Below are 18,813 nucleotides of genomic sequence, written 5' to 3' on the forward strand. Positions count from 1 at the left end.
CTAGGTATGAAGGAAGGAGTCTGTACCACTTTTAGCAAAAATGCTTTTCCAGAGAAGCAAATCAAAACAACACAATCAGCAAACTAAAGAAGCTATAGCTAGATATTAGAGCTACAACTACTCATATCTGACCTAGAAAGTCCTATTTATCCAGAATAGACCAAATTTTCAGGACAAATTAGGGACTTTTTTTTTTTTTTTAACATTTCTTACTTTATCCATTTTAAGTTCTGTTTCTTTCTCCCATACCCCTTAATTCATCATGATTCAGCAGAAAGATGGCTGGTTATAGAATTGGCTATTTTTTTTCTCTGTGGTGAGACTGACATTGAGCCTGGATATTTCAGGCTTGTACACATCCGTAACAGTGTTCTGCTGTGGTCAAAATCTTAACAATGAACTTGGTGAGCTCGGCTTCCCATTGCTGCTTTGTTCTTCCACTGATGAAGGTCAGCTTTAGAGTGTATTTGTCACCGAACCTTTTGAGAATATACCAAATATCATCAGGATACATCCCTGTAGAATCTTTCCTGGGGCCACAAGAAAGATGCTTTTCTCCTTATATGAGGTATAAATGGTCAGGATCTGCATCATCACAAAATAGGATATGATGCACAAAGCCAGAACAGGCTTGGACTCTGAGTCCAAATCAAAGCCACTGTGGCAAAGAAACAAGAAATGGTACAGATGGTGAGGCGAACATCAATTAGACCAAAATTCTCCACATACTTGTACATTTTGGCAGAATCATTCAAAGAATTTTTCACAGCTGACACATCCCATTTGTCAGTTTTTACAGGCTTATCATCAATCTTCCACTTGTCCAACAAGCCACTATGGCTACTGCCTGTCCCATAGCTGGGGCTGTTATCAAATCCCAGTCCGTGTGCCTGACACACGGTGAGGCCCAACAAACCAAAACATTGGAGTTTGAAGGGGAGAAAGGTTTATTGCAGGGCCAAGCAAGGAGAATAGGGTGGCTCGTGCTCTAAAGACCTAATCTCCCTAATAGTTTTTGGGGAAGAGATTTTATAGACAAAATTTGAGGGGAGGTCTGCAGAGTGGGTGGCCTTCCTGATTGGTTGGTGGTGAGGTAACACGGTGGTGTTCCAGGAATCTCAGTCATCAGCCTTCTAGTTCCAACCAGTCTGGGGTCCACAGGCTGTGCTCAAACTAAAGTTACCATCCTCCACCTGGGTGGGGGCCTTAGTTCCTGTAGAAGAACTTAGAGACATGTACCAAATTGTTATGCACATCCCCTGAGGAGGATCCAGAATGAGGCCCCACCCTGCACTATTGTTTCTTTCTGCATTGCCTTACTCCCCTAATTAGTAACTGTTTGAAACTGCCCTTTGGAGCTCAGAGAAGGTCTAGGAGGCTGAAACGTTTTCCCTAAAAACAGGAAGTTGGTGGGGGTGGGGGTGGGGGGACTTCCCTGACCGTCCAGTGGTTAAGATTCCGTGTTCCCAATGCTGGGGGCCCAGGTTCGATCCCTGGTTGGGGAACTAAGATCCCACATGTTGTACTGCACAGCCAAAAAAAAAGGAAAAGAAATGGGGGACACAGAAAGGCTTTTGTACTTGGGAGGGGCCAACAGTGTCCTGCTCAGTTTCAATTCCCAGTTTTATTTGATATTTCTCAATCTTGAGGAGAACAAGAAAAGGAATAACATTTTGGATAGAAAAGTTAATCATAAACTCAGCAGAGGAACTCAGTTTTAGTGGGACTTGTGTTCAGGACCACTGTCAGCCCCACTACTATCTCTGCCACCATCTTGTCTCTTTCTCATTATTTCTTTCAGTTGATTCTTCGACTACATTTTATACAACTGAACCTGCACAACCACACAGGCACACAAATACATTCTCATGGTAGAAAATTTTTTGAGCTGCATTTTTAAATAACAACTGAAAAGAATGTAAATATATATGTATCTATTTAAACTACTCAGAATTTTGAAAATAAATTAGTTTAAATAAGTATTTCAGTAGACAAGAAGATGTTGCTATTTAAAATATATTCAACAATTAATAGACTGAGTAAAAGGAAGGCTAAAATTTTGATTCAGGATGAAATTTTTGTCTAAATGAGTTAAGTATGAATGGTATTCCTAAATTGTGAATATAGTAATTAATTCATTTTTCTTCTTTGGAATCTCATGTCAGTTCAATTTACAAAGCTATACTCAATTTATTTACAAATATTTGTATTATCCCACTGTTCTATCAAATTCAGTTACTATCCAACCAAGTAGTAAAACTACCTGTTGTCTTTTTTTATTGCTTTTAGTGTCCTTGAAACATTAATTTTCTCCTGAAAAATAAAATTTGTAATTTCTATATAGATGGATCCTACTAACACTGGATGATGTGAAGGATGACACTTTTAGTCCATATTTGTGAATCAGATAATACTATACCAATTAGATAAATTCTGACAAATTTCATTTGATACTATGACATAGAAGTTCAGTTTATGTTGGCTGGTTATACATGAGTGCATATATGACTATATATGAGTGTATATATGATTATATATGTGTATATGTTTGTATATGCATATTTACACACCCATATATATATATGCACACACACAAGGTGATCATACCTATAATTTTAGAAGTATAATTTGTAAAGTCATAGATGTTTGAGGGTTGTTCTAACAAGCAGATAATATTCAAACATATTCTTATAATTTTGAAAATTAATGTATACAAATTATTGCATATCAGAATTTCCTTGACAGATTGCTATAATACCAAATGGATATATAGGACAGCTGTTGCTATAGCAACAGGATAGGCTTTGGGAACCAAATACAGGATAATTTTTTTAAAATGATTGTACCCATTCACCTCAATCCACATACATAATAATTTTTTCTTCTGTATATACATTACTGGCTATACATTATTATCAATGATTTAAAAAATAAGGTTTGTTTGTACTTCTCTGATATATTTATATATAAGTACATTCTAAAAACTTTAAAAAAATTGAGACTTTGGTTTTCTGCTGATTATTTGCTCTTGTTTATGTTATGGTTTGATTTTCATGAATAACAGTTATATAGACATATGATAGATATAGAGATTTATATTTTTGTAATTTTGTATGCAGGTTAATTCTTATCATTGAGAGAATAGAACTATATATCTCAATTTCAGATGTATATAGATAGATAGATATAAATATAGATATAGATATGTTCTAAACATTAACATAATTGACATTTGGGACCAAGTGAATTGGTCCCCTTTATTAGGGGAGGCTGTCCTGTGCACCCTAGGATGTCTAACTGCATCCCTGGTCTCTATCCGGTAAATGCCAGTAGCATTAGTGGATGCTATTAGTGGATCCCCCACCACTCCCAATTTCAAGAAGCAATGAACGTATATAATTCAAGCAGTGTATACCAAAGATGTCTCCAGATATTGCCAAATGTTCCCTTGGAGACAAATTGGCCCCTGTTGTGAAAAGCTGGTCTAATGTCTTAAAAATATTCCATACCAGCCAAATATATATTAAAGATTATCAGCAATAGATTAAATATTTAAGCATTTGAACTATTTGAAAAATCCACATACATCTTTGATGAATTTTCATGGACTCTTCCAGTCATTCAAATCTTGGATCTTTAAAATATTTTAAAATATTAGATAAATAAGCAAATTTTCTTTCCTATAAACAAGTCTTTTAATAATATGTAGTAAGAAAAACACATAATGTATAAGTTAGGAACTTTAAATCATCTACGATTTTATATTATTTACAAGCTAATTAATTAACTTGCCTTGGTTTTATGTATGCTGGTAGATGACATGAGATTCCTTAATCTAAGATGGGCAGTTTATTGCTAAAGCAATAGCAGTAGCCAGAGAATCAGTTTTATTTGTGTTAGATTTCTGAGTTCCACTTCCTACAGGGAGACCCAAAGAGTCAGAGGATAACTGCACAGGTGGGGTAGATTGTATTGTAGGAAAGGAATGCTGAGTTTAGAGAATTCAAATCTCTTCAAATGGGGAATTAGTATGCCTGCCCTTTGATCTAGAGGGTGACAATATCTCTATTTTCAATCCTGTTTGCTATAAAAATGTCCTTTAAAAAAGAAATCTGGAAGAAAAGGCAGTCAGTTCTTTGCTTACAAATATACAAAACATATAAGAGACCCAGGAAGAATTGTTTCCCAACAGGAACTGCATATAGATAGATTACATGAAACATAAACTTGAATTTAATTATTGCTAAATAAATGCTGAAACAATTTGAAATCAAATTTGACTGACATGTACTGATTTTATCATCAGGACCAAGATATATAAAACCTATATAAAATAAATAAATACAGGCCCCAAATTTTAAAACACAAGTAATTGTGCTTTTAATTACCTGCCTTTTTTCCACTTCTAGAAAAAGAATATCCTGTGGTATTTACAGAATCAGACTTGGGAGCTAGCCTGTCTGGATTCAGATTCTGGGTTAGCTACTTAACAGTGATATGACATTAGAAGAGTTTTCTTTCTTTAGCTATTCATTGTTCAACTTCAGTTTTTTCTGTAAAAGAGAGAAGATACTAGTACTCATAGCACCAGCTGTTGCTAAAATTATAAGTGGTAATTCACGTAATGTATATAGTGTAGAACAAAATAAATAATAAATGCTACTTACTGTTATTTCTTCTTTATTGTATGAGTGAATTCAGTATGCAAGTCACTGAAGCAAACATTGAAAATGCCAAGATATATAAGACACAATCCTTGTTCCTAGGAAGATGATGGTTATTGGATGAGAGAAACAGTCACCAAAAGTTATTTTTATCTTTTTACATATGGTAAAGATATATAGAAAGTACTGTATTTTTATTAAGAAGATTCACAACTTTCTATGCTATATAGGTAAAGAGAAATATAATTTATATATTTTTAAGAAAAGATTCAATGGATATTTTAATTTAGCCTGAAAAAACAAGTATTTCATATTTCACAAAAACACAAAAACCGTATTTTTTACTGTGGTGTTTTGGAGATTGAATAGAAATTACAATGAGATAATGTCATTGCTTTATTTTTTTTAACCATTTAACTTAGACTTACCATTAGAATACTCATTCTAAAACTTTACTATGCTGTATATCATTGCTTTATTCTAGCAATTTAGTGAAATAAGAGCAGATGATTCTAACATTTATTTTATTACTGTCTCCTCAGTACAATTTTAAAGGTTTTTTCCTTTTTTATCTGATTTCTTGGAAAATAAATTTATATCTAATTGGGCCTTATATTTAAGTTTTTGTTCTTCTGAATATCTTTGTGCTCTTTCTGGGTTTAGTTGCAGGCTCTCTCTATATATATTTTTTTAAATCTCTAACTTGTCCTTAGCACTAATATTGCAAAAAAATACAAGTGAGCTTAATGTTTTCTGATATCACTTCACCGTTTTTTTTTTTTTTTTTGACAATTTGGCATACCCTGTTTCTTTTATTTGAATTATCCTCCACCTTCATGATTCAGTTCACACAACAACTCAGCAAAAATTCTCCTTGATTATCTTAATGCAAACCTAGCCCATATGAACTTCTATAATAATCTTCCATCTTTCATTCATTCATTTTTTTTCATTTAACCAATATTTGTTACACATCAACTATGTGCCAAACACTCTACAATGTATCTAAAAGGGAGATTAAATAAGACACCAACCCATCCTCTCCATGAGCTTGAGATTTAGAAGTGAACATCGGTATTTCAACTCATTAGTTTCTTTTCGTTTAGTGACTTAAAGTAGATTGTTAGCCATGTGCAAAGGAGCACACAAAGGTGATGAATAAGCTTGTACTTGAAAATAATAAGATATAGCTAATAGATAAAACAGGAAATAAATTCAAGATAGAGGAAGCAGAAGGGGGAAAAAGAGAGTAGTTTAAGAACAGGGTATGTTTTATTGAAATCATAAGTTGGGTGTGTTTGGAAAACAGGTTATGTGGTAGGTGAGAAATTGGCATGGTTCTCTGGGTATTAGTTTAGGATGGGTCCAGTTACTGGAGAACTGACATTGCATGCTATTATTGTGTTAAACTTTATTATTTGGGCATTTATAAGTAAGATGTGACAAAATCACATTGATTTTGAAGACATTTGACTCTGACAGTAATATAGAAACTATCTATGGGGAAATCTGAGTTACTTAGAACAAGAAGAGTTCTGTTTGTCTGATACTACTCTGACTAATGAAAAAAAACAAGGACTATTCCCTTCAAAATATGTTTTCTCAATTTCTCTTTAGGATTGTGTTTTGTACCCCCTTCCTTTTATTTTTTACCTCTTTATATAACAGACACAATGGAGATACTTGAGGTACTTAAGAAGAACAACTCCATGTGAGCAAGGGGGAGAATGAAGGTGATGAAGTCAGGGGGTTAATGTGGAATTAATAATATATATTGTGTAATTATGTGCAGTATGTATTACAACACACACACACATGCGATTACAGAACTAGATCAAATATGTTTGCAATATCAAAAAATAGAAATAGACTATCTCACTTATTAAAATATTTGTTTTACATGTTATATATGATATATAATTTTATAATATTGCATATATTTACTTTATAGTCTCTGCTTTTGGTATGCAGTATTTTTTGGTCTAGTAACTACTTTTATATTAATGTCTTATAAATACACATACTTCCTTGTTGTATAAGGTATTGTATATTGGCTTAACAGACATTAATAGATTTACATAGAAATATCTTCTACCTTATTTTTTTTCTAAATATCTGATTTAAAATTTTTTTCATTCCAAGTTAATATCTGTAAGGCAGCCAATTCTACTATTTATTTATTCTAGCAATTATTTGTTTTTCCTAGTTTTATTTTTATCTATTGGAGACTGTAATATTTGCATCCCTTGCCATCACTCATTCCTAGATTCTTAAAAACATTAAATGCTCACTTCCAGAACACATAATAAATCGTCTTCAAATGTTTCTTATTTATCTATATCTTATTCTAAGAAAGGATGTATAAGATTAGTATTCCCTGAGTTTTTGCATTTTTATTGTCTGTTTGATTCATTTATTCTTTTTTTTTTTTTTTTTTTTTTTTTTTTGCAGTACACGGGCCTCTCACTGTTGTGGCCTCTCCCGTTGCGGAGCATAGGCTCCGGACGCGCAGGCTCAGCGGCCATGGCTCACGGGCCCAGCCGCTCCACGGCATGTGGGATCTTCCCAGGCCGGGGCACGAACCCATGTCCCCTGCATCGGCAGGCGGACTCTCAACCACTGCACCACCAGGGAAGCCCCTGTTTCATTTATTCTTGAAAGACACTACTGCTTGATAGAAAAACCAGCTATCCTAAAAATGTTACACCATTCTGTTTTGGAATAAAATGTTGCTTTAAAGAACTGATTTTTTTTTCCCGTATAAATCACTTGATACGGACATCTAAAATTAATTTTTCTTCAAAATTTTTCTGTGTTTTAAAATCAACTTTTGTACTGTTACTTGGTTACTTTTCACCTTTTGTTACTATATATATATATGTGAATGGGTAATAATTCTTACTGATTTTTCATGCTTAAATGAGTTGTGTTTTCCGAGTTTATCTGGAGGTACTTAAAGTGATAAAACAGATTAGCTTTCCCAGTCTAATAACTAATGTACAGATTCCTCCCTTTGTATTTTTACCATGAGGTATTGAAAAAATGTCTCTTTGTGAAGTCACTTCTCTATCCCTCACAGATAAATCAATTCAAAGGTACTTTCTTTGTACCATTTTTATCTTCCAGAGCTCTACAAACCTTTCTTTTAAATGGGTCTCTTGTTTCTGAAGAATGTATTTTGCTGCTATACTACATTCTGAATTTATCATCCTCTGAACCTCTCTTCCTTCATATCACTTCTGTATATCTGGGAGGCCCAGCATTTGTGCCCACCACTTCTGCTGCCTGCAGTTTGTGGTAAATTTCTATCAGTTGGAAAGGAGGTAGTTTTATCTGCACTTTTCAACAGCTTGAAGCTGGTCTGGATTTTGAATCTTGTCAGTTTTCTCAGATTTGTTCACCTGGTAGCTACTCAGCCAAGTACCTCACTTTTGGGGTATAAATTTTATTGGCCATACCTTCATTCTGAGACTTGTTAGATCTTTCAGTATCGTACTTTCCCTCTATCACTTCTGCAGAGAAGTTGCTGATCCTGGTCACATATGCCTATGTTCAAGAGTTGATGCGGTTCCTTCTTACCTAGTGTTGTTGAAGATGCCATATATGGATTTTTTTTTCTTTTTACTCTACAGTCCAGTCTGTCTGTTGACTATAGTAAAAAGCAATAATGTTTGTACTATATTTTTGTCAATGGGAATCTTCAGTGGTATTTTATTTATTTATTTTTTGTGGTAGGCAGGCCTCTCACTCTTGTGGCCTCTCCCGTTGTGGAGCACAGGCTCCGGACAAGCAGGCTCAACAGCCATGGCTCACGGGCCCAGCTGCTTCGCGGCATGTGGGATCTTCCCAGACCGGGGCACGAACCCGTGTCCCCTGCATCGGCAGGCGGACTCTCAACCACTGCACCACCAGGGAAGCCCTTCAGTGGTATTAAAAGGCATGAAATTGGATGATGCAGCCTAGAAATTAAACACAGATAAGAGGTCCCCAAGAAACTGTTACCTATACGAATTGGAAAGTGGAAAGGACAGAGTAGAAGACAGCAGTGTAGGAAGTCAAAGAGTTGGCATTTTGGAAACCAAAATTTAAAATGTTTCAATGAGGGTATGCTGCTGATAGGTGAAGTAAGATAAAAACGAATACAAGATGGGATTGGTTTTATGTTAAAATAGTAAAACACCTCCATAAAAGTTTTAAAATCTGGTGTCACTCTGGTCAATATTGCAGATGCTCAACTCAAGGGTACCCTAATTTTTTTAAGGATTGGTTACCAATATTTGTCTTAAATATTATAAATGCAAATGATATTTGTGGATTTTCCAATTCATAAGTATTTCTAGACTCCACACTGGAATGAATCATATCCAATAAGTTAGCACAAGGAACAGAATTATGTTTTCATCTTGAATTTTTTGTTGTATTGTGCCAGTTACTAATTTATCGCCTTTCAGCTCCAAATTCACCCTGTCAGATTGCTCTGTGAAAATGGTACTCGACATTTTAAATACTTTTTTTTCCATTCCAGGTGGCAGGAAGCTCTGTCAGTAGAAGGGGCTGAAGAGACATTCCAGGAAAAAGGGTTTTTTCTTCCTAGCACAGGTCTGCTCACTCATAGCAAGTGACTCCTACAAGCACTTTCCCCTCTTCACTGCCCTTTCCTGTGGGACACGGGAGAGCAGCACTAAGCAGCCAGAAGCTTCTCCCAGCGCGTAGGCCTTCACCAGGCTCTCTGGTAGCAGTCTCTCAGCTCCTTAGGTGCTTGTAAATTCTCCAGTTCCCAGCTCCTGCAGTGCACAGCTGTGAGCACTCAGCTGCGGGCACCCTCCCCCACCACTTTTCCGGACCATCAGGCAGTTTTATAGCAGAGTCCTTCGGAACCTTGCGTCACATCCGGCTTCCCCAGTGCCCTGCTTCTGCACTGCATGACAGCCAGCAGCACCTAACAGGGAACAACTTTCTCTGGCACCCCAGAGGGTAGATTTCTGGCAGGTTCCACCACAAGTGGAACAACACAGGTACTTCTCTGCCATTCAGTGAGTCACAGGGGTGCTTTCTCCAAGACCTGGATGTTGGTCTAGGGGAAGCAGGAGTCTTCCATGGGCATTCTGTCTCAGCCCTAGGGTTAGTGACTGCTTTTTCTATAATTAGAGTTCTCTTTCTTAATAGTCAATCCCTCCTTACTCTAATACTCTAATAATTAATAATTCTTGATATTAAAGTTCCCTGTTCAAATTATTGTGTTGTTTCTCTCTCCTGATTGAACATTAACTAAGTATGTATGCAGGACAATGCAAAACTCAGAGTCCACAATTCCATTTATTGATCTTATACCGTAAGTTTAAATTTGACTCTCTCAATATTTTAGCATCATTATGGCTGTAAACCTAATAATCATCACCATATTTTGTATTGCATATATAACATGAACCTTGCACTGTTTTAATACATTCATATGGTTATCAAGTCAATTAATCTTTACAAAAAACATGTAAGAAAGATAATATTGTTTTCCTTTCTTTAACAGATGGATTAACTGATAGTAGGTAGGTTAAATAACTTTGTCCAAGATTATGTATCTCAGTTAAGTGACAAAGCTGAGAATCACATACAGTATGTCTGGCTCCAGAGTCTATGTTACCAACACTATGTGTAATTCAATTATTTTTCCTTTTAAATATGTGTTTGTAACAGGGAAGAGCCAAATCTGATTACACGTTGGATCTGTTTCTTTTACTTTAACCTTTGCTTTACGCTGCTTTTGTTCACTAAAAGGATACTGTCTATACATAATGGCCTGCCTCAGGGAACCCTGCCCCTCTGTCTGAATGTTAAACCAAAGTGCCTTTGTTCAGGGAAACATCCGGACCCTGTCCATCTGTGGATGGTTGCAAGAAGAAGAAGAAATTAACACATCCCCTCCCCAAGGCTGGCCATTCCATCTGATATTTCCAAATTTATGGCCTTTTTACTTCCTCGTATCCTCCCCCTCTGTGCTATAAAAGAAGCTGGCATCCAAACCCTGATAAGATGATTATTTTGAGATGTTAGTCTGCCATCTTCTCGGTTTGACGGCTTTCCAAATAAAGTAATATTCCTTCCTCAACACCCCATCTCCGATTTATTGGCCTGTTGTGTGGTGAGCAGAGCAAGCTTGGACTCAGTAACATGTTTATTTTCATTATAGTTAAAAACTAACTGGAAAAAAGTGCAGTGTATCCAAATTTCACAAGTCACATACTCAGCTAATTGACTAACAAATTCTTACTGTCCTGGATTTTCCTTCCTGAGACCCACCCACCACTTATCAGTATTTGGTTTTTGTGTAACTAAGTATGTGTTTGTGTACTAAGTATATGTTTTGTATATTTGTAGAATATAAGCTGCTTGTGGAAAGAGTCCTGTCCATCTCATTCTTCTTTAAAGCTTAACACAGTGCCTGCTTGTGTTTTATGAATAAATGCATAATGGAAAATAAATAATTCTCCCCAATTTTATTTTTATAATTCATGCCTTTAATTTGGAGTAAATTTTTCTTTGGGGGAGAAAAATCTGTTTTTACATGTATGAATCATTAGACTGCACTAAACTTTTAGTTCTTCTCTCTTCACAAGGTATGTTAACACCATTCTCTTAAAGGAAGTTCTATTATTTTACTATTAAACTACTGTCTACATTTGATAGTTTCTGAACAGTTTGCGCTCAGTAAAATTTGTTGATGGATTCTTTAATCTACATTTTTAACTCTAAACAAGGAAGTATAATGAAGTAATACAATGCATTGCATTTTCTAGGTGTCAGTGCTTGGAATTATGTGTTCCTTCTAATGATGCTATGTTGAGGAAATGGAATGTAAAGTATCATTTTGAGCCCATAAATGTGGCATGTTGCATAATGAAAAAGAAAAAGTGGCAGTTTTTCAGAGATGTGTTGGTGGAGCCTTACAGCAGAATTGTGACAAAGAATACTGAGGGCGAGCTAGAGGATATTTTAAGCCCTGCTCTCATCTCTTTTATTTGTTTCTTCTCTAGTTCTATGTTTTAATTAAAAGAGTAAATTGAAACAGCCTGAATCTTTTAGCACCAATATTCTCAAGGGATGTTACACAGCCAATTGGGTTAAGAATCAGGCATCTACAGCATAATTTTCAGCCAACTAGTCAATGATTAGCACTCTGGCCCTGGATAAATCTCATAATCCCTTTGCAACAGTTTCAATACTGGCAAAGTGTAATAGCAAGTTTGTCAGCTCACATTCCACTCACTAGGAATAAAACATCTCTAAGCAACACACATGACAAAGGACTTCTGGATTCACTCCAAACCCAGTACTACAAAAGAAAATAGTTGACAGATCTTGATGATTATTTCAAATCAGGATACAAGAATTGTATTAATATTTAAGGGCCTGTAGAAACATTTAATCAAATAATAATGAACATACAATATTTGGTTGAACAGTAGACTTATATGTATATATGGCAAATAGATTAATCACTTCAGCAGACCAGCTCATTGACACTTTTCACTTTCATTTACCTATTTCTGTGTAAGCAATTTGTGAGATTTATAATTTTAGATATGAATGTGGCTTAAAACATCAAGTTGAATTTTGATTTGGACAGCTATGGCCTTCATAAAATTGTTACTGACACATTTTCTTTAATGTACTCCAGGATCCAAAACAAACAAAATCTACAATTAAAAACTATATATATTATCAAATTAAAGCAAAAACAATCTGTTAGATAAAGCAACAAAAAAGTTCCAGTTTCTTTACATGCCCTTTTCCTATATATTGCTATGGATATTAACTTTGGTTAGATTCCTTGTTCTTAACATTATTTTTAAGTAAAGTGGACCTGAAAGCAAAGATCCTGAGGGAATAAGACAGAGAGTGTACTTAAGAAAAAATATTACATTGTATTACTGCTCAACAATGTTTATTTTGTTTGATACCATATAAATTTGGAGGAAAACCCTACTATTGCCCTTGTATTTTCCTAACTTTGAACATCATAGATTTGCTTTCACCTCTTTTTAAAGTTTACATAGATGCAGTTATACAAACTATACTCTTATGTATGGCTTCAATCACAACGTTGTATTTGTGAGATCAGTAATATTGCATGAAGTAGTTCAATCATTTTTCTTGCTATAATCTAATCTATTAAAGTTAAAACAATTTATTTACCCGTTAAAAAAAAAAGCAACAAAGTATTCCCCCCAATTCCTTGTTCTGATGGAACTGCACAAGTAATACTAAGGCAGTTCAGATATATATATATTTTCAAGATAAGCTGCACATATAAATTTCTGTTTAACATATTTATGTAATAATATCTTCTGAATAAACCCATGCCACCATTCATGAGTGGATTCTCTTAAATTGTAAAACCCTAGTATTAACACTCTGAAGAACTGGTATTAAAGCAGGGCTGGATTGACCTCTATTCCTTCATCTCCTTTCCTTATACTTCAAATCACTTTTATATTCTGGCTCATTTATGTTTCATAGCTAACATCTTATGTGTATATGTGTCTGTATGCTTTAATGAGGAATAAAAAATTACTTCAACCAGAAGACCCAGACTGGGTTCAACAATCTAGAATTCCTACAGTGCTAGGGGAAAACAAAACCCAAAAAAATAAAACTTACTTAATGAAGTAAAGTAGCATAGGCATGATAAAGAAGAAAAAAATTTTAAAACTTAGAAAAAAGGAAAGAAAGGAAGCAGAGAAAAAATGAAGATAGGAAGGAAGTGGGAGAGAGAAAAGGAGAAAAAGGATATCATGATTCCTATCAAAAGACAGAATTTGGGCTTCTCTGGTGGCGCAGTGGTTGAGTCCGCCTGCCGATGCAGGGGACACAGGTTCGTGCCCCGGTCCGGGAAAATCCCACATGCCGCGGAGCGGCTGGGCCCGTGAGCCATGGCCGCTGAGCCTGTGCGTCCGGAGCCTGTGCTCTGCAACGGGAGAGGCCACAACAGTGAGAGGCCCGCGTACCGCAAAAAAAAAAAAAAAAAAGACAGAATTTATATTTTTAAATACTTTGAGTTGTTCAAGTGACTGTTTGCCTAAGCCAGAGTCTTTCTCTTGGAGACAAAACATACTTGTAAGTAAACAGATGTTTAAGGGAAGGGTGAAGAATTGCTCCCATTGTAAGTCACAGGTTTCAGCAGACTGAGATATCTTTCCCTTTTTGCGTAAACGTCTTGTCTCCACATGGTTTGACAAGATGGGCTTTAGGCTTTCACCACACTAACAAGTCAAGAAAACTGTGTACGCTAATTCTGTGTATGCTACCATTCAGAAGGCTGTTCACATTCATTGCAGACTAACTTGGTCTCACCCTTCAGGTCCTGTTTGATGCCACACTATGCATCAAGCTTTCTCTGCACCCACAAATTCAGGTAGCGCATCCCACTTTATGACTCCATAAAACATTGTACTTCCCTGTGATATCATTAATCATTGTATATTGCTGATATCTATTAACTTGCTTTTTCTCCCATTTAATTGTAAGCTAAGCACTAAGGCTATAAAGTAATGGTAGTGATATGTTTTATAATATATAAAACTTCCTTTATGCCAAGCACAGTTCTTTACACAAATTATAGTCTTAAATTCTTTACATTCATTTAATCCTCACAATGACCCTGGAAGTTAGGTGATATTATTATCTTTTATTCATCATTAAAGAGAGGGAAACAAATAGAGGTTAGAGAATTTGCCCGGGGCAGTGATTAAGACAGGATTCTTACACAGAAAAGCTGGTACCAGAGACTTTGATCTTAACCATCATAATATTTTGTATCATTATTTTAGCCCTAAGTCACAGCATGAATGTCTGGGACATAATATGCACTCAGTAGATACTGCTCGAAAAATAATCACTCTACTATCTATATTTGCGAATGAAAACTATATGAAAAATAAGTCTTGTATCTTCCGGTATTTTTATTGTCAAAATTTCTCTACTGATTCTATGTGCTCTACTAGCATTTTGCCATCACAAATGCATTATCTTCCCTTAAATGTATGTTTGAGTTTTCTTTTCTGTTTTTCTTGCTAGTTATCTAAACTAGAGGGCAAGGAAAAGAATATCAAAACAACATCTTGTGTAGAGGAATAGTCTGTGGAATTATGCACATGATGATCTCCCCCTGAAAAAGAAGTAAAATTACAGTGTGTTTAAAGTTCATTCACCCATCTCTTAATGCATAAATCTATTCAAAAAAGGTTAATTGAACATTTTTGAGCCAGATAACATTTTAAGCCAGATAACATGTTAGACCTTGGACATGTTATGCTTTATAAGAATGAGTTATAAGGCATAGTCTTTCCCTCATGAAACTTAGTAGACTAGGGATGCAAATAAACATAAGTAAAATTAGAAGATATACATGTAATTCTAAACCCTGACAAAGTTCTGAAGGGGAAATATTCATAATTGACAAACCATGTATATATAGGGAGCCCACCCTAGGCTGTGAAATCAGAAAAGGTCTTAAGTCAGGAAGAAGCAAGAGTAACTAAACAGAGTCTGGAAATGAACTTGGAGAGAATCCTGAAATTACATCACTAAGGGCCTCAGAGGCAGTGTTAATTGTTTTGTGCTTCCTTCTAAGAAAAACAGAAGAGAATTGATAAAGTTTTGGTCAAGGGATGGCATGGTGAAATTGGCATTTCAAAAGGACTGTCCTTGCTCCTGTGTGGAGAACTGATCTGGAATATTCAGCATATATTTATAGCTATTGTCTCCTGCTATTCACAGAAAAGACTATATAATAGCTAAGTTTAGCAAAACTTTACTGACATTGTTATGCATTTATTAAATATGCGTCTATCTAGTCCTCAAATCACCCTCATCATTACTTCCATTTTTATAGGTGAGGAAAATGAAGCTAAGATTTTGTGTAACTTACCAAATGTAAATTTAGATAGCGTGAAATTTTGTCTCTCTTAAAGCATCTTGGGCCAGTGTCTTGCCAGTGAAAACAGAAAGAAGAATTACTTGAGTGCTATCTAGGAGGTATGGTATGCCAGACTTAGTGACAGATTGATTTGGGGAAGGTCAGAGTGGTGGAGCGGGGAGAAATGTAGAATTGACTCCTAGGTTCTTATTTATGCAACTAGATATGGTTGGTGATACTCACTGAGTTGGGGAAGAAGAATTAATCTTGCAGAGGAGATAAAAGTTTCAGCATTGGACATGATGTCTGTGGATGGTTTTGAGATGTTCAAGGTGCTGTCGCATGTGAGTCAGAGGTAAGACCTGTGACAAAGGAGTTCCTAAGCGCTTGGGGGTCCTAAGTATTGATAGCAGTTGTTGGGAAGGGTAGCCAGTGACAAAGGTGTGACTTTCTTAAAGACAAGAATATCCACAGAAGTGAAACTAGGCCTACATTTTTAGAACTTCCGAGATTAAAAGTAGAGCTGTATGTTTGAGAAAAAGTGTCTATAGTTGTGGGAAAAGCTCAGGAAATTACAGCTGAGAATGATTCAACTGGAAGAATTATCAAATGTGTAGAATAAAAATATAAAGTCAAGTTATATGAGAAATAAAATATATCTTTAAATTTCAAGCAATAGACCTAATTTCTGACCTTAATGATAGCTCTTTCAGTGTATCGATGGAAATACGGGCAAGGTAAATTGAGAAGTGAGTGTCAGATAAAGAAATGGATACAGAATGTGAGAAACAGGTAGGCATGCTTGATTTTTTTTAATTTAATAAAAACTTGCTTCATTTAAATTCTAAATGTGAAGGATAAAATGCCAAGGTGAGGTTGAAGACAGAAGAGGTAGAGTCAATAATATACAAGTCATTAGAGGGTCAGAGAAAATATGATCATGTGCCTAAGAAGAGGAACGGTTCTTCAAGTGAAACAACACTAAATAATAAATAACCATGTCTATATTTAAAATACAGAATGAATCAAAGAAAACTTTTCACTAGTATGTGCAATTACACTGAGAGTGTTTTATTTTCTAAATATAAGTTAACTCCATAGCTTAATCAAGTTAATATATTTGAGCAAATACTAAAGAGACCTCTGCACTTGTAGAGCTGTCTTCTGAAAGTTGTAGAAGACTAGTCTACACAGATGTATGAGGAGGCCAGTGTTAATGAACAAGAACAAGAATTTGTGGCATGACTTCAAACAGTAGAATCTCTGTAGTATATATCTAGCTTGTTCACATAACATTTTAAGACCATTGATTTGCAGCAAGAACAGTAAGCAAACTACCTGAAAAATCAATGCTTTTAAGTAGTCAAGTTTCTTGTCCTAAAGAAATAACGTAGCCGTTCCATCCAGACTTGCATGATATACAAGCCTTTAGAGTTTCTTCCACTGGGACCCCGGCTAGGAGAATAGGGAGAGTATTAACATTGTCATGCCTTTTTCCTATACTCTTGTTTGATTGTTTGTTTCCATTTGCATATTTATTTACTCATTAGGCTATAATATCCCCTACACACTAGCCTATCTTCTTTGAGGGCCTAGTATTGAGTACTCTATTTGGTTGACTTATGAAGATAGTACGGGGTATGGAGGATTTGTATAAATGAATGCCTGATTCACATTGCTGAAAAATCCATTCTCCAGTAATGTAGCTTAAGAAAAGTGATACAAAATCTTATTCAAACAAAAAATTACATGAAAACCCTTGCATTTTTATAGGATAAAGACAGATAGGAAGATAAGTATTATATGCACAATTACAATAAACAAGTTTATAATAATATCAGTAAAACAGAATCACAAAAGTTTCTTGTATGATGAACACAATAAATAACGGAAACAATTCTACCAAACTGGATTTCCTTGCAATTTATAAATATGTTGGATTCTGATGACATGGAAGTTGGTAAGCTAATAAACAGATTTAAAGATGTATATTTAACTTAAATATAATATTTTAACTAAAAAATGTATAAATGCACATTTTCTACCAAGCTTTTTATAGGCAAATAATTCCTTTTAACATGAATAATAGTAATAAAGCTCTGGCAAAATTTTTGCAGAAAACACATGTACAATGTATCCTCTGTTATTTTCATCTTTTTTCTTTAGAAATGATCAAGAAATTAGACACTTATGAAATAATCTGTGTATAGAATTCTTACATTTTTAGTTAATTTGTCCATCCATTAAATACCTGGCATACATTGCTAGTTTGAAAGGCTTTTTCAAGTATTTTCTAAATATTTCAACTGTGCTTTTAAGAGAACTAGGGGTCTCTCTTTTAAATTTATTTATTTATTTATTTAATTATTTGGTTGCACTGTGTCTCTTAGTTGCAGCAAGCAGGGTCCTTAGTTGTGGGAGGCAGTCTCCTTAGTTGCGGCATGTGGTCTCCTTAGTTGTGGCATGCATGTGGGATCTAGTTCCCTGAGCAGGGATTGAACCTGGGCCCCCTGCATTGGGAGCATGGAGTCTTAACCACTGCACCACCAAGGAAGTCCCTCAACAGTGATTTTATAGAAACACCCTATTTCTTTTCCAAATCCTAATTTATGTAATATTTCATGACATAGTTTATAATATTTAATGAAATAACTATCAAGTAAATAACTCAAGTAAAACTAACAAACAGATTTGAGAGCAGACATTTAGAAAATTCACTCTAAACTAATGGGATTAGAAGAGAGCATGAAGTATCCCATTATAAGTAGGTCATGTGAACAGTTTGCAAGGCAGAAATAGAGACACAGATGTAGAGAACAAACGTATGGACACCAAGGGGGGAAAGAGGGGTTGGGGGCTGGTGGTGGTGGGGTGAATTGGGAGATTGGGATTGATATACCCTAATATGTATAAAATAGATAACTAATAAGAACCTGCTGTATAAAAAAAATAAAATTAAAAAAACCTGCTATATAAAAATAAATAAAATTAAAAAAAATTTTTAAGTGGGTCATGTGATTCATGATTATGACACATTAATTAATTAAATTTATTTAATTTTTGGCTGTGTTGGCTCTTCATTGCTACACGTGGGCTTTCTCTTGTTGCGGTGAGCAGGGGATCCTCTTCCGTGCGGTGTGTGGGCTTCTCATTACGGTGGCTTCTCTTGTTGTGGAGCAGGGGCTCTAGGTGCACGGGCTTCAGTAGTTGTGGCTTATGGGCTGTAGAGCGCAGGCT

The 18,813-nt window shown here is 35.3% G+C and overlaps 1 pseudogene; it reads right to left on the minus strand.

Annotated features, from left to right (window-relative positions):
- Positions 1–267: 267 nt before the first annotated feature.
- On the minus strand, positions 268–5,502 carry LOC101323765 (signal peptidase complex subunit 2 pseudogene; annotated as a pseudogene).
- Between the last annotated feature and the right edge of the window lie 13,311 nt (positions 5,503–18,813).

This window comes from Tursiops truncatus, chromosome 2, assembly GCF_011762595.2.
Source record: "Tursiops truncatus isolate mTurTru1 chromosome 2, mTurTru1.mat.Y, whole genome shotgun sequence".
NCBI classification, from domain to species: domain Eukaryota; kingdom Metazoa; phylum Chordata; class Mammalia; order Artiodactyla; family Delphinidae; genus Tursiops; species Tursiops truncatus.